This window comes from Anolis sagrei, chromosome 1, assembly GCF_037176765.1.
Source record: "Anolis sagrei isolate rAnoSag1 chromosome 1, rAnoSag1.mat, whole genome shotgun sequence".
Lineage (NCBI taxonomy): Eukaryota > Metazoa > Chordata > Lepidosauria > Squamata > Dactyloidae > Anolis > Anolis sagrei.
This window is the reverse complement of record NC_090021.1, coordinates 82,568,918-82,582,631: the sequence shown is the minus strand read 5'-3', so window position 1 is coordinate 82,582,631 and position 13,714 is coordinate 82,568,918. Positions and strand designations below refer to the sequence as shown.

Genomic DNA, 13,714 nt, shown 5'->3' with positions numbered 1-13,714 from the left:
TCCCATACTTTTCTATTGTATTTGAACGGAACCACAGAGTAATTTGGCAGGGAAGGCAGCAGTACATACGCAATGCCCTTTGATATAAGTTGAGGTTAAATGGCAAAAGTAGCCTAATATAACCCAATGATATTTAAAAAAAAAACCAACAACAACAACAACCTCAAAATAATCTAGTTTTCATTTTTTGGGGAGCACATTCTTACATGTGACAATTATTCACACTTAGTTCTGAGTAGGAACTTGTTGCATTTTCCATTTTCTAAGGCCACCTGAATACCCATGTTAATTGCAAGGCAATCCTTTTCTTTGAATGTCCTGAAGTGGCAAAATATGCCCTCCCAAGAAGCCTGTATAGGTTCTTTATTCTCTTTTACCAGGTATAAATGTTTTCAGTTTCAGTATGCAATTTGAGAATTTCAAATGCTGACATTTATTCTTATACAGATTCCAATTACCATTTGATACTGTTTCAGCTGGCTATTTCCACTGCTATTGTTATCTTTTAAAATAAACAATTGATGAAGATATATATATATATATATATATATATATATGAAGGTAAAGGTTTGCCCTGACATTAAATCTAGTCATGTCCAACTCTGATGGGTGGTGCTCATCTCCATATCTAAGTCGAAGAGCCGGCATCATCCATAGACACCTCCAAAGTCATGTGGCCAGCATGACTTGGAGCACCGTTATCTTCCTGCAGAAGTGGTACCTATTGATCTACTCACATTTGCATGTTTTCGAACAGCTAGTTGGCAGAAGCTGGGCCTAACAGTGGGAGCTCACCCTTCTCCCCGGATTTGAACCACCAGCTTTTTGGTCAGCAAGTTCAGCAGCTCAGTGCTTTAACCTGCTGCACCACCAGGGCTTTCAATATATATGCATGTGTGTGTGTGTGTGTGTGTGTGTGTGTGTGTGTATTCAAATGATATAAATGTTGTATTCCATTCTCTTCTCAGTTCTAAGGGGTTTTCCCCTATGGAAAACAAAATAATGTGAAGTAGTAGAGCAGCACAAAAAGGAATGTAATAAATCACTTGTTAGTAGGAGATGGGTTGTAATGGCTGACAACAATTCGGTGCTCTCCAGGCAAGAAACAGGAATGAATTACTTTTCAAAGTTTTACATCCCAAACTTTGTCCAAAGCTCTGTGGGCATTAACTACAGAGAAATTGGTGCTAGAGTGTACAGTTTATTTTTTTCTTTTTCCGATTACTGTAGTTCTACACTGGGTGTATCTTCTGGGGATTGTTTGTAGAGGTGCACTACCGTTCTAATTTTTATCTAGTAAACTGGCTTCCACTCTCACAAGATATAGCGATCTCACCTATCACTGTATGGGATTTGTAGCAAACATATGGGGATTAGATCAATTCATGCTGTTGATTATGCCTATGTGCTGCCGCAGAGTCTGGGTTATGGCTTGTTTCTGCATATTACTTCTAGGAAATAATAATGGTAAAGGACTAAAATCTACATAGCTGCCCCCTATGGAAAAGAGGATGCTATATAGATACCAGAAAAACCTTTGATCTAATTCATAAGGTGTCTTCTCATGTTCTTAACACAGGAGCAGTAGGAAATGGGACATAAGAAAATCAAGATCAAGCAAGCTGGTAGTTCTTAAAAACAAATTAACAAAAAGATCTCAGTGCTAAAGAAATGCCTGGAGTTTGTCATATTCCATTTAGGTTGTCTCCAAAATTCCGACCATTTTTTGTAAAGGTTTTCTTGAACACATTATTAGAGGCAATGAATGTTCTTTTGTGTTCAAAAGAATGTGAAATCATACCATGCCTGAATACTACATGACTCATATTAGAGTATTTTCAGAATTATAAAGGCCACAAAGATCTTGCTATGAATATAGCACATGCAGACTTTTTGTTTCCCAAGGATTAGGGTAAAATCTGGGGCACATGGAGTTCATGGTACATTGAGAAGATAATTAGGAAGCAAGAAGAAAACAAGTTACCATACTTGTCAAAAATAAAATGCATGCCTCTTAAAATGAAGCATGTTGTTAGCAGAAATAGTCATGAATTCAGTTCCCGAAAGTTAACTCCATAGCTATCACATGATTGTATTGTCAAAGGCTTTCGTGGCCGGGATCACTGGGTTGCTGTAAGTTTCTCGGGCTGTATGCCATATTCCAGAATGCTCCTAGAACATGGCCATACAGCCCAGAAAACTTACAGCAACCCTGTCACATGATTTACAGCCTTAGAAAAAGATGCCTTCATCCTGTCTTGCTGTTTGTACTATATAAATATGCCCTTACTTCACTGACTGCTTAGACTTTCAAGATCAGACAAAATCTGATGTCTTTAAGATATTTAGGCCATAAGGCCTCTTTAAACTGGAAATGGCTTGAAGTGACACACAACAACAAAAATGTCAACAAGTTGGCCAGGAGATCAATGCTATCAGTGTGTAACATTTGTTTTGCCCAAGCTAAAATAGATTTATATGAAGGAAAGGTCGGTATTTTCTTCCAGTTTTCTTCTAAAATTTCAGTATCTACATCAGCTTCCTGTTGAAGCTTAGTTAACACATGGGGCACATCTGTCCACTGCCCATTTTCACACTCAGTGCCAGTATCCTATATTAAGTACATATGCCCTGAGAAGCAATGACCAAGGGCTTTGCATGGAACAGGGATAGGCCCCACTCTCAGTGGGTGCTTTATTACAGCCAATAAGAAAAATATATATTTAAAATGCATTGTTTTACTCGTTTTCCCCCCAGTTTATGGTGATGGCAGTGTAGCCTGGCTTTTCTATCTATACTGACACTTTGTAATACCATCTTAAGAAAATACCTCAAGAAATATGGTGACCTATGATCTTCTGCGCAGTCCTTTTAAAAAAATCCAAAAAAATCTTTTCTTTATGAAGAAGCCGATGGGTTTCAAAAGCTAGCATGCTGTGTTGACCTAATTAAAAATATCACCACACCATATACTATTTTGGTCTTCAAAAGAGCACTGTGATCATTGTATTGTCGAAGGCTTTCATGTCTGGAATCACTAGGTTCTTGTGGGTTTTTTTCAGGCTATAGGGCCATGTTCTAGAAGCATTTCTCCTGACGTTTCGCCTGCATCTATGGCAAGCATCCTCAGAGGTAGTGAGGTCTGTTGGATGCTTGCCATAGATGTAGGCGAAACGTCAGGAGAAATGCCTCTAGAACATGGCCCTATAGCCCGAAAAAACCCACAAGAACCTAATGTGATCATATTGGGGCACTGTACTTTGCTTCTTGTTGTTTGCCTTCAGATCAGCTCTAACTTAAGACAACTCTCTCCTAGGGTTTCTTATTAAAATTTGTTCAGAGAGCATATGCTATTACTTTTCTCTTGTTACATTTATAGACATTTACTCATTGACAACCAGTTGTGTGCCACATGCAATAGTTTCTAGATCACCAAAATTTCTACTCATGCCACACTGGTGATTTGTGTGTAGACCTAAATGATACAAGTGCACATTTGCCTCAAAAATACCATCTAAACATCCATTCCTCTTTTATTTTTCTCAGAAACTATGCAATCTGACCTTCTACTGCAATTCATTGTATGCTCTTGAAAGTGACAAATTTATTAATATGATGACATCATGCTATAGTTCTCTTTTTGAGATATTACTGGAGAGAGAATGGAAGCCACATTTTATTTCTTATCTGTTTCCATTGTAAATTATGGGAATTATATGCATACTAAAAATATTATTCCTTCTCTTGTCTAACATGCATTTTGGCTTTTTTTCAGTAGCGCTCCACAGTTCTTTAGAGGAGGAAAAATATAACATGACAAGCAAAACCAGGAAATTAGAGATCTTAAAACCAGCCAGCTGATAGACTTGAATCTGATTTAAAATGACCTAAGGGCAGGTCTTGTGTTTGGCATCAGCAGCATTTGGGTTTTCCAGAGATGCCTTTAAAAAAAAATCCTGGCAGCAAATCACTAAACCAGATCATACATAGTGAAAGTTCAGAGGCAAGCTAAGCAGGGTCTTGGCATTTATAGCAACCGATGTTATGGTGGTTGTTGCACTGCATAGATTGATTCAGCAGTTTTTACAGCAGGTAATTTACCTTCTGAAAGCAGCTGATTGTAATTACAGTACATCAAAATGTTGAGAGGAGAGTCTGCAGAGAAAATAAGTCCCATTTGAGGATGTTCATCATTTGAGATCTTTTTTTCAGTACAGATAGGTTTGCTGTGAAAACTGACAAGATCATATGGTATTCTTTTCATTTGGTTGCCTTTGACTGATAAGAGTGTTGTCAATGAAAACAGCACAGTTTTTTTTCTTGGAGTCACATTGTTAGGGTAAACACTAATTACCTAAAAGCATATAGCTCAGTGTGTCATTTTCTGGACCAAAACAGTCAATTTTACCAAAGCAAACATTGCTTAGCGGTTTTAATACGGGAGAATAGCATCACAGTCCAGTAATCTTTAGACTGCATTTTGTAACTCTGGATTGAGAATTCAGCTGTTGGTTCCTTGTAAAAATAGTGTCTGGTCATTGGGGGAACCTGTATTTCACAAGAACAAAAATTTAAAACATCATTGAAGGGAAAAGTTTAATTATAGAAATCAAATCTGTTTTACCCTGTTATATTATTTTTATGGACAAGAAAAAATGTGCAGGCTCCCAATCTAGAGTCTTTTATATCAATCTTTCCTAAGGGAAATAGATTCACTCAATGTAAATACTTGATCTGGGAACACTTCATTACAAATGGGGCATAAGAAATGCTTAACCAGACTAAGGGTCCATGTAGTTCAGCACCCTGGACTAGATGTTACGATAACTACTCTTTTTGTTTTGAGCGTAAGCAAAATGCTTTTCCTTCCTCCTCCTCTTCATTTGCCGGGCCGGGGGGGGGGGGGGGGGAGATTTATGAAATCTGCTGCTTTTGTTGGGGAGTTAATAAGCAAGGACACCTTACTCACCTTACTATGGTTTGATACTGCTTTGTTTTATCCAACTAACCAATGTTAATTAAAATGTGATGGATAACACTGGCCAACACACATTTTGGTGCCTCAAAAGTTAGATACATTTTTGGAGGCCCTTCCACACAGCCCTATATCCCAGAATATCAAGGCAGAAAATCCCACATTATCTGCTTTGGACTGGAATACACAGCAGTGTGGCCTCAGATAACCCAGTTCAAAGCAGATATTGTGGGATTTTCTGCCTTGATATTCTGGGATATAGGGCTGTGTTGAAGGGTCCTGGGTATATTTGACCTGCCGATTCCACAAATGGCACAACTTTTGCCCTATCAGCTCTAGTTTTTGAGGTACAGAACATATACCAGTCTTTATCTGCTCGGCTACAGAAAATCATGATAATCATATCTAAGAAACTAAAACCGATGCAATCTGTCCAATGCAATTTTCTGAATCATTGCCCCAAATAATCCTAGGATCAGACCTAAAAACCAAGACACCAAGTTTTTTGGGGGGGAGCGGTAGGGTTAGGGGAGTTGGGCTGTGTAACCAAAACAAGGAAGGGATTTTTTTCTTTCTCTTCTTGGAATATTTGTTTCATGGGCATACTTAAATTCTAGCAATATGTGAGCAAACATAAATAATATCTACACTTGTAATTTATTTGTTTTCCAAATCAGTATATATGATATTTCAAATGGAAGTTTCTCTTTTGGATTTGTTTGTAAAGCAGTATGCTTTTTCTTTCAAGTTGATGCCTCATATTAATAAAACAGAAACGACCTTAGAGGCTTTCACATTAAATATATATTATTATATTCTATTGTTTGTCATTTATGCTTCAGTGAGTTTTGACACAAGATATGGAATGTTTAATTATATTCATAACTGTAATGGAACACATTGGAAAATGCTTTATGTGGGCTTGCATTTTAGTGTAGGACAGCAACTTGAATACCACATTTAAAGTTAATAGTAAAGTTGTACTGGTAGTACATTTGTGGCACAGAGCCAACATAATGAATATATTAAGGAAATAATAAAATACATGCCTTGATATTCTTAAATTACTCTTTAGATTTGGTTATGATTCAAATGATAGCAAAAATGTAGGGTTGTTTAGTATTAAAAGTACTGATACATTAAAATTCCTGAAATGGTTTGTGATTATTTTTTTTGCCTAACTCTTAAAGAGTCTGGCAGCACGTAAATTAAAGGTTAATACTAGTTGTAGTAACTCCATGGAAGGTATATAGTTAGCGTGTCTTTAAAATGGCAACAGTCAGGACACTTCAGTGCCTCTTTAGCCTCTTGAATTTTGGGAGGTTCCATATTCTCAAATGGATCAGATCTGGCAGGAATAATCCCAATTAATTCTCTGTCATCATAATTTTTCATCTACCCCACTTTCTCTCTCCTTCCAGCTCTCCCTTTTGTCCTCAGTTTTCTTCTGTTTCATTTAATTGATTTAAAGGGTAAAAGTAATTTCCAGTCAGCAGGGGACAGAGGTGAGGGGAAAATCTTGCCCCTCATGTTGATGCAACCAAAAGTAAATGGCTGCAACCACCCCTAGTGCGCGCACACCATTCCTCATTAATCCCTTTTGCTGTCTTGACTACAGTCTGATGTTGCTTGTTTGCACATGTCTCAGTTTTCATGAATGAAGTGTGGGAGAGTATGCCACATGTCCACCATTCTTAGCCTATCACATAAAGTTTTATTCACTGCAAATCTCTTGGGAAGACAGGCAGATAAACATCAGCGCTAGAAGAAGCAGATACCACCTGCATTGAAGCAATGATCCTCCACCATCAACTCAGCTGGACTGGCCACATTGTCCAAATGCCCGATCTCAAAGTAGTTACTCTACTCCCAACTGAAGAACAGAAAACAGAAGGTTGGTGGACAGGGAAAAGATTTAAAGATGGGCTTAAAGCCAACCTTAAAAATTGTGGCATAGACACTGAGAACTGGGAAGCTCTTGCCCCTGATCATTCTAACTGGAGGTCAGCTGTTACCAGCAGTGCTGTGGAATTCGAAGAGGCACGAATGAAGGGCGAAAGGAAGAAACATGTCAAAAGGAAGGCACATCAAGCCAACCCTGAGCAGGACTGCCTTCCACCTGGAAACTGGTGTCCTCACTGTGGGAGAACATGTGGGTCAAGAATAGGTCTCCACAGTCACCTAGGAACCCACTACCAAGATCCCATGCTTGGAAGGCCACGAGTGATTGCTGCTGCTGATGGCCACTGCATAGCTTCTGAGCTTTTAATGAGATTTGTAGTTGTAGCTTCAGAGAATGAAGTCCCTTTGGAAAAAGGCAACCTTGAATTTCTGCCAGTTCTCAATGCACTATGAGCATCCTTTTGTTTCCCTTTGGAAGAGAACAAAACATGTTTCCAGCTGATTAATGTTGAACTTGTAGCTTCCTTGTAAGGAGCCAAAGTTATAAGAACTAGTGGAGGCAAAGAAGAACATTATTCAAAATGCCATTAGAGCCCTGTTCCCTTGCAGAGATACATTTTCAAGTGTGTACACAATTGTACATCAGAGACCTTATGTGAGGCATCATTCTTGTGCTTCATGTGCATTTTATGTCAATGGAAGGTGCAATGTGGGGAGGGATCAGAAAAGCTGTCTGAATGCCCATGCCTTTGAAAAACACTAACCTAAAATGTTAACACTGGTGTTCTTACCAAATTTAATGTTAAAATATACTAAGTAGGATAGAGAGAAGTACTGCATTCAAAAAGTTCTATACACTTTCTTTGACTTCATGTCAGCAGCCTTTCACCATGCTATTTGTGGCTAAGTGAAAGTATGGATTACTCTTTATAGTTTCCTGAAAGCTTTATTGAGTGATATATGTGTGGTCCATATTTTTCAAAAAATCTAAATTAACTGTAGAAGGTCTTATTCGGATTCTGCATCTGAGTGCTCAGGCAAAATATGCAGTTATAGAAAAATGCAGTTCGAAAGGAATATGTGTTCAGTTCAGAATTCAAATTCTGTAAAAGATTTATTATGTTAGCTGTAGAGATATAAGATATAATCCATCCATATTAGTAGCCTTGCCAGGCTCAGCATATTGGACAGTTACTAGCCATCCACCTGCTTAGAAACATGCTAATTGCCATTGTTTTCCTTCCAGTCATTTCTGACTTATGGCTATCTTAAAATGGACTTGCCATGTTTTTTCAGGGGAGGGGGGCAGGATTTGTTTGCCTTTCCCTTCCTCTGAGGCTGAGAGTATGTGCATTATTATGGCTGAGCAGGGATTCAACCACTGGCCCCAACATCCAAGTCCAACCCTCAAACTCTTGGCTGTCATCTAATTTCCGTCTGAAATCCTTTTATTCTCTCCTTCATCATCCCACCCTCTACGTCCCACCCCGGGACTTGAGATCATCCGGGGAGGCCCTGCTCTCGACCCCACCGCTATCACAAGTGAGGCTGGTGGGGACGAGGAACAGGGCCTTCTCGGTGGTGGCCCCTCACTTGTGGAACTCACTCCCGGGGGAAATTAGGGCGTCAACATCCCTCCTCACCTTCAGGAGGAAGGTAAAGACGTGGTTGTGGGACCAGGCCTTTGGGCAACCTGACAATTAGATATGGAAACTAGATGAATAGGACTAAAAGGACTGACAATTATGGAATGGGAATTTAAACTATGAGATTGTGAAATGCTGACCGTCAAGGAGGTTTGTATGGAATTTTTATTGCTTTTATTGGTTTTATGGTTGTTTTTCCCTTTTATAATTATTGTCTTATGGTAATTGCTGTTATTGATAGAATTGTTGTTGTTAAATGATGTATTTGTCTTTTGCTGTATGTGATGCGGGCATCGAATTGTGCCTCGCTTTTGTAAGCCGCCCTGAATCCCTGCCGGGGTGAGAAGGGCGGGGTAGAAGCAACCGAAATAAATAAATAAATAAATTCATCCCTTCAATTAGTGAGTCCTCAAATAAAACAAAAATATTCAGTGGTTGATATATGATTTTAAGTCCCATATACCTGGAGTCTGTTGTCTGCCCTAGTGATTCATTCTTTGCATAAGCTAGTACAGTGGTTCTCAAACTGGGTTATCAGGGATTGTGTGAAAAGATTATGTGTAATGGTGGCGGAAACAATTGTTGCTTGTAGATTTTTGTTCTAGAAACATTAACATTTGTATAAAAACCTCACATGTTATGAAATTAAAAATGCATCACAATTGACTGATAACAATAATCAAAAAACTGTATTGTAAGTGGGTAACACAATAGTTTGAAGTTAATGTTAACATTATTTTCCCCCTACAAAGCATGTATGCAAAATGTAATAAATAAATATATTTTGCTTTATACTTAATTTTTTTAAAGAAACCTTGTATTTTAGTTGTAGAAGGAAAGAGGATGGGACATAAAAATTTAGAAGTTAAAAGATTTCATAGATTTTATAAGGTTCCATGTGATAAAATAATTTGAGATTCACTAGCTGCTAGTGAATGTCAGATAAAGGTTATTATAGGTCATCTTTTTCCCCTCTCCTCACACAGTTCTTATCATTTTTGACATTTCAAAGCATCTTCCTATTCTCCACATTGACTTGAAGCCAATTTTTTACTAATATGCTCACACATTCTCACAGATGTGTGTACTATTTTCTTACGCCATGCATCTCACACTCTATACTATACCTAGAGTCTAAAGGTATACAAGGTTACATTATATACACAAAAGTTATTTGCTCAGGCCAGTAACACAGGAGGCCATTATCATGATAGAATATGAAGAAACAATGGTTTTCATTAGGTAGGAAGGTCAGACAGGAATTATTATTATTAAACTTTATTTATTTCCCACCACCTCTCCCCAAAGGGACACAGGGATGCATTTTGTCACCATATTTATTGAACGTATATGCAGAACATACTATATAGACAATAAGAATAGACCCAGAGAAAGGAAGTGTAAATATCAGAGGAAGAAATGTTAGTAACTTAAGAATAATTGAATCAGAATTGAAAAAGACCCAAAGTCCACACAGTCCAAACCCCCGCCAAACCGGAAAATGCAATCAAAGCACTCCTGACAGGTGTCATTTAGCATTTGTTTAAAGAGAAGGAGACCACCACTTTCTGAGACAACATATTCCATTGTCAAACAGCTCTCACTGTCAGGAAGTTCTTGTTTAGGTGGAATCCCTTTTCCTGCCACTTGAATACATTTCTCTTTGCTGTAACGGGTTGCTAATGATTAAAACCCCATGACTTGTTAATGGAAATAGGTTTACACATGACTTGTTAGATTTCAACAAATCATACTGGGGTTTGCTGGGATGTGCAAATCACGTCATTTTGAGAGCAAACGTTGAACATACAAAATTAATACAGTAATTAGAATTCTGTATTATGTTTAAACTGCCTTGAAAATACAGGAAAGTAAAATAGTGCTATGTGGTAAAGAGGAACTATAATTCTTTGGATTGCTGTATCTCTCAATGACATGGAACATTTAAAACTGGGGTCCTCAAACTTTTTAAACAGAGGGCCAGGTCACAGTCCCTCAAACTGTTGGAGGGCCAGATTATATATTTTTTTTTAAAAAAAATGAATAAATTCCTATGCACACTGCACATATCTTATTTATAGTTTTAAAAAACCATTTAAAAACAATACAATAATTAAAATGAAGAACAATTTTAACGAATATAAACTTATTAGTATTTCAATGGGAAGTGTGGGCCTGCTTTTGGCTGATGAGATAGGATTGTTGTTGTGTGCTTTCAAGTCGTTTCAGACTTAGGTTGACCCTCAGTGAGGGCCGGGTAAATGACCTTGGAGGGCCATATCTGGCCCCTGGGCCATAGTTTGAGGACCCCTGATTTTAAAATATTGCTATCCCTGTATTTTAGCAGTAGTCTTTTTACTTCAGTACGCATGATCAGTATAACTGTGTTGAATGTGTAGAAAGAACTTGGATTTTGATTTGGATATGTCTGGCAAGTATCTTCACACATGATATGTATGATGTGCAAAGGCCTTAACCCAGCTATTATGGTGTATTACTGTACAACACCAGTTTAAAAATCTTTCATGTAGAAAAATGCAAACAGGCAATATTTCTGCTTCCTTTAGAAGAAATCACTCGTGTTGATTTTGGCTAAATGCATTTGGAAATTATTTGTCTGCGCTGACCTCATTGGCCCAGCAGGATCTATAACAGTAAACAAGCTACCAAACATAATTAACAACAAGTAACATTTATATAATTATAAAGAGTATTTAGAGTACTCCATATACATTATTTTGTAACCATTAGGATGACTGCTCTGTACATTTTAGTTTGGGAGCGAGCCCAATGATTAGTAAGAGTCCTACAAAGTTGCTGGCTCAAGAGAGGATGTGGTCTCATTTTTTCCTAGCTTTCAGAATGTGCTTGTTTTGAAGCCAGGGGATTACCTTATTGTACTGAAGAAGACAGAAGGAGTTAAATTATTACCCCGTATTTTCCTGTTATACCCCCACCCATGTTGTCATCATCAAAACAACCATCGATCGTTTGTGATATTATTATTATTATTAAACTTTATTTGTACCCCGCTAGCATCTCCCGAAGGATTCGATGCGGCTTACACAGGCCGAGGCCTCAACACACAACACAACAATAAAAGGGTAGGGGGAATAACCAGCAAAAAAGGTGAAAATTGTTTTCCTTTTTCAACTCCCCCTCCCTCATAAAATGAATGATCCTTCTCTGTCTAGACCCCCTTTTGGAGTCCTCCCGGATAATGAAACACACACACATCTTTGCATGTTTATTCAGAGGCTACTGGCTTTAATGGTACTTGCAGTATTATAATGCTAACAAACAAATATATCTCAGTCATGGTTTTAAGACTTTGGTGGGGCAAAAAGGAAAGAACAGAAATATAGAAAGGGAAGGTAGGTGAAGAAAGATGATGAATACAGTGGGAAGAAATGGTATAGAAGGAAGGTGAGAAAGGGACAGAAAAGAACAATTGAGAAGGCTATAGGTAAAGAAAAAATGTTGCATGGAGGGCTAGGAAAATAAAGATCAAAATGTTTTAGAACTGTTTTTGTGAATCCTCATTCAGACATTTCAGGCTTTAGGAATGGGAATACACAAAAATCAGCTGCAGAACACTTAGCCATTCTGTTAATTTCACCTCAGTCCTCAGAACAGCAGTTATCGAACAAAAAACTAGGAGGGAAGACTGGAAAAGGAAACAACAGAACTGTAATATATCCACAAACTGTATATCAGCAATGTGTTGAACAGATATAATAGTTTCCAGGCACATTACACATACTATAACAGTAGTTAATACCACAGCCTCATGAGGGCTCCCTTGATCTGTTTATCATATCACTTTTCTGATTCCCAGTGAACATCACACTACATTCCAACAATTCCTTCTGCCTTTCATATGGTTATTTACTCAATATGGCTTTTGGCAATGTTTTTTGTCCTGCCTTCATCCCCAGGACCATAGTTAAAAGTGAATCACTACAGCCACAAGTATTGCTCTTCACATATATCAAATGCTTATTCATATCTCGTATAAAAGTGTATTCCTAGGCACTTTACTCCATGCATCTGATTACGTAGACTTCAGTCTAGGAATTCTGTACTTACATAACCAACTTCTTTCTCTCAGTTGGTGTCCCTTTCCTTTCTGAAATCAAGTGTTAAAAATGTTAAGTGAAGCAGAACAAGAAATAATTGCATCATGTTTTTTTTAACAGTAGTGCAACCCACCTCAGACAAAGAAGGAAAGTACAGTGAGTGAGGAAAGTAGAGACAGAACTGGGAGAGTTAATAATAATAAAAGGCAGAAAGCAGCACTCCATTCATCCAGAGACTTTCTCCCTATTCTTTTATTGTGAACACTCATGTCTTTAAGTCCTGCTCCTGGTTGCACTTTGACACACTTTAAATAGGGAAGAGTACAAGAGACCAGTAAGTAGACAGGCCTTTTGGAAGATATACAGCAGCTATTCTGAAGCAGCATGCAGCAGTGGAGGCCGGCAGCATAATGTTTGGGGTTTTTTAATAATAATAATAATTAAAAAAACGTTTTTGATAGCGCTTTTGCCTTGAGATGACTTTCTTTCACTCTGAGAGATCAAGGCATTGACATCTGAGAATCCTATTGTTGTAGAGCTACAGTACCCCCCACCAAATACAATCAGAGACTACAAATAAATATATGATTTTCTTTTTCATTAAAAATCTTTTCTGGGAACAGACCTAGCAGCAGTTATACCCCTTAAACTCTTGTATGAAACCCTTTAATAAATGGTATCAACTTGATGATTTCTGTGTATCTTGTATCCTTTCTGTGTACTGTATCCATTTCTTATATGAAGTATATAAAATGTTTCTTATATGTATCAAAATGTAAGCAAAGGCAGCCACCTCCTGTGATTCCGTTTGCACAATCCCTTGAGGATGGGGACATTGACAAAATTTCTCTAGCTCAGGCATCCTCCAACTGTGGCCTTCCAGTTGTTTGGGCCTTCAACTCCCAGAAGCCCTAACAAGCTTGTTCAATTGTCAGGAATTCTGGGAGTTGAAGGGCCAAAGAGTTGGAGAGCCACAGTTTGAGGATGCCTGCTCTAGCTATTTCCCAAGGCAGATAGCTATTGGAATCATTGTGTCTATGTAAAGATAGATGTTTTTCTTTACCAGCTAGATAAGCTCAGGATGTTTGCCCATGTAACCTGAGTCTGAGAGT

At 38.0% G+C, this 13,714-nt stretch overlaps 1 protein-coding gene across 6 annotated transcripts in view; it reads left to right on the top strand.

The window, feature by feature from the left end:
• AKAP7 (A-kinase anchoring protein 7) overlaps positions 1 to 13,714 on the top strand; it is a 118,184-nt gene that overhangs the window by 34,454 nt on the left and 70,016 nt on the right. The gene's annotated exons all lie outside the window — the stretch shown is intronic.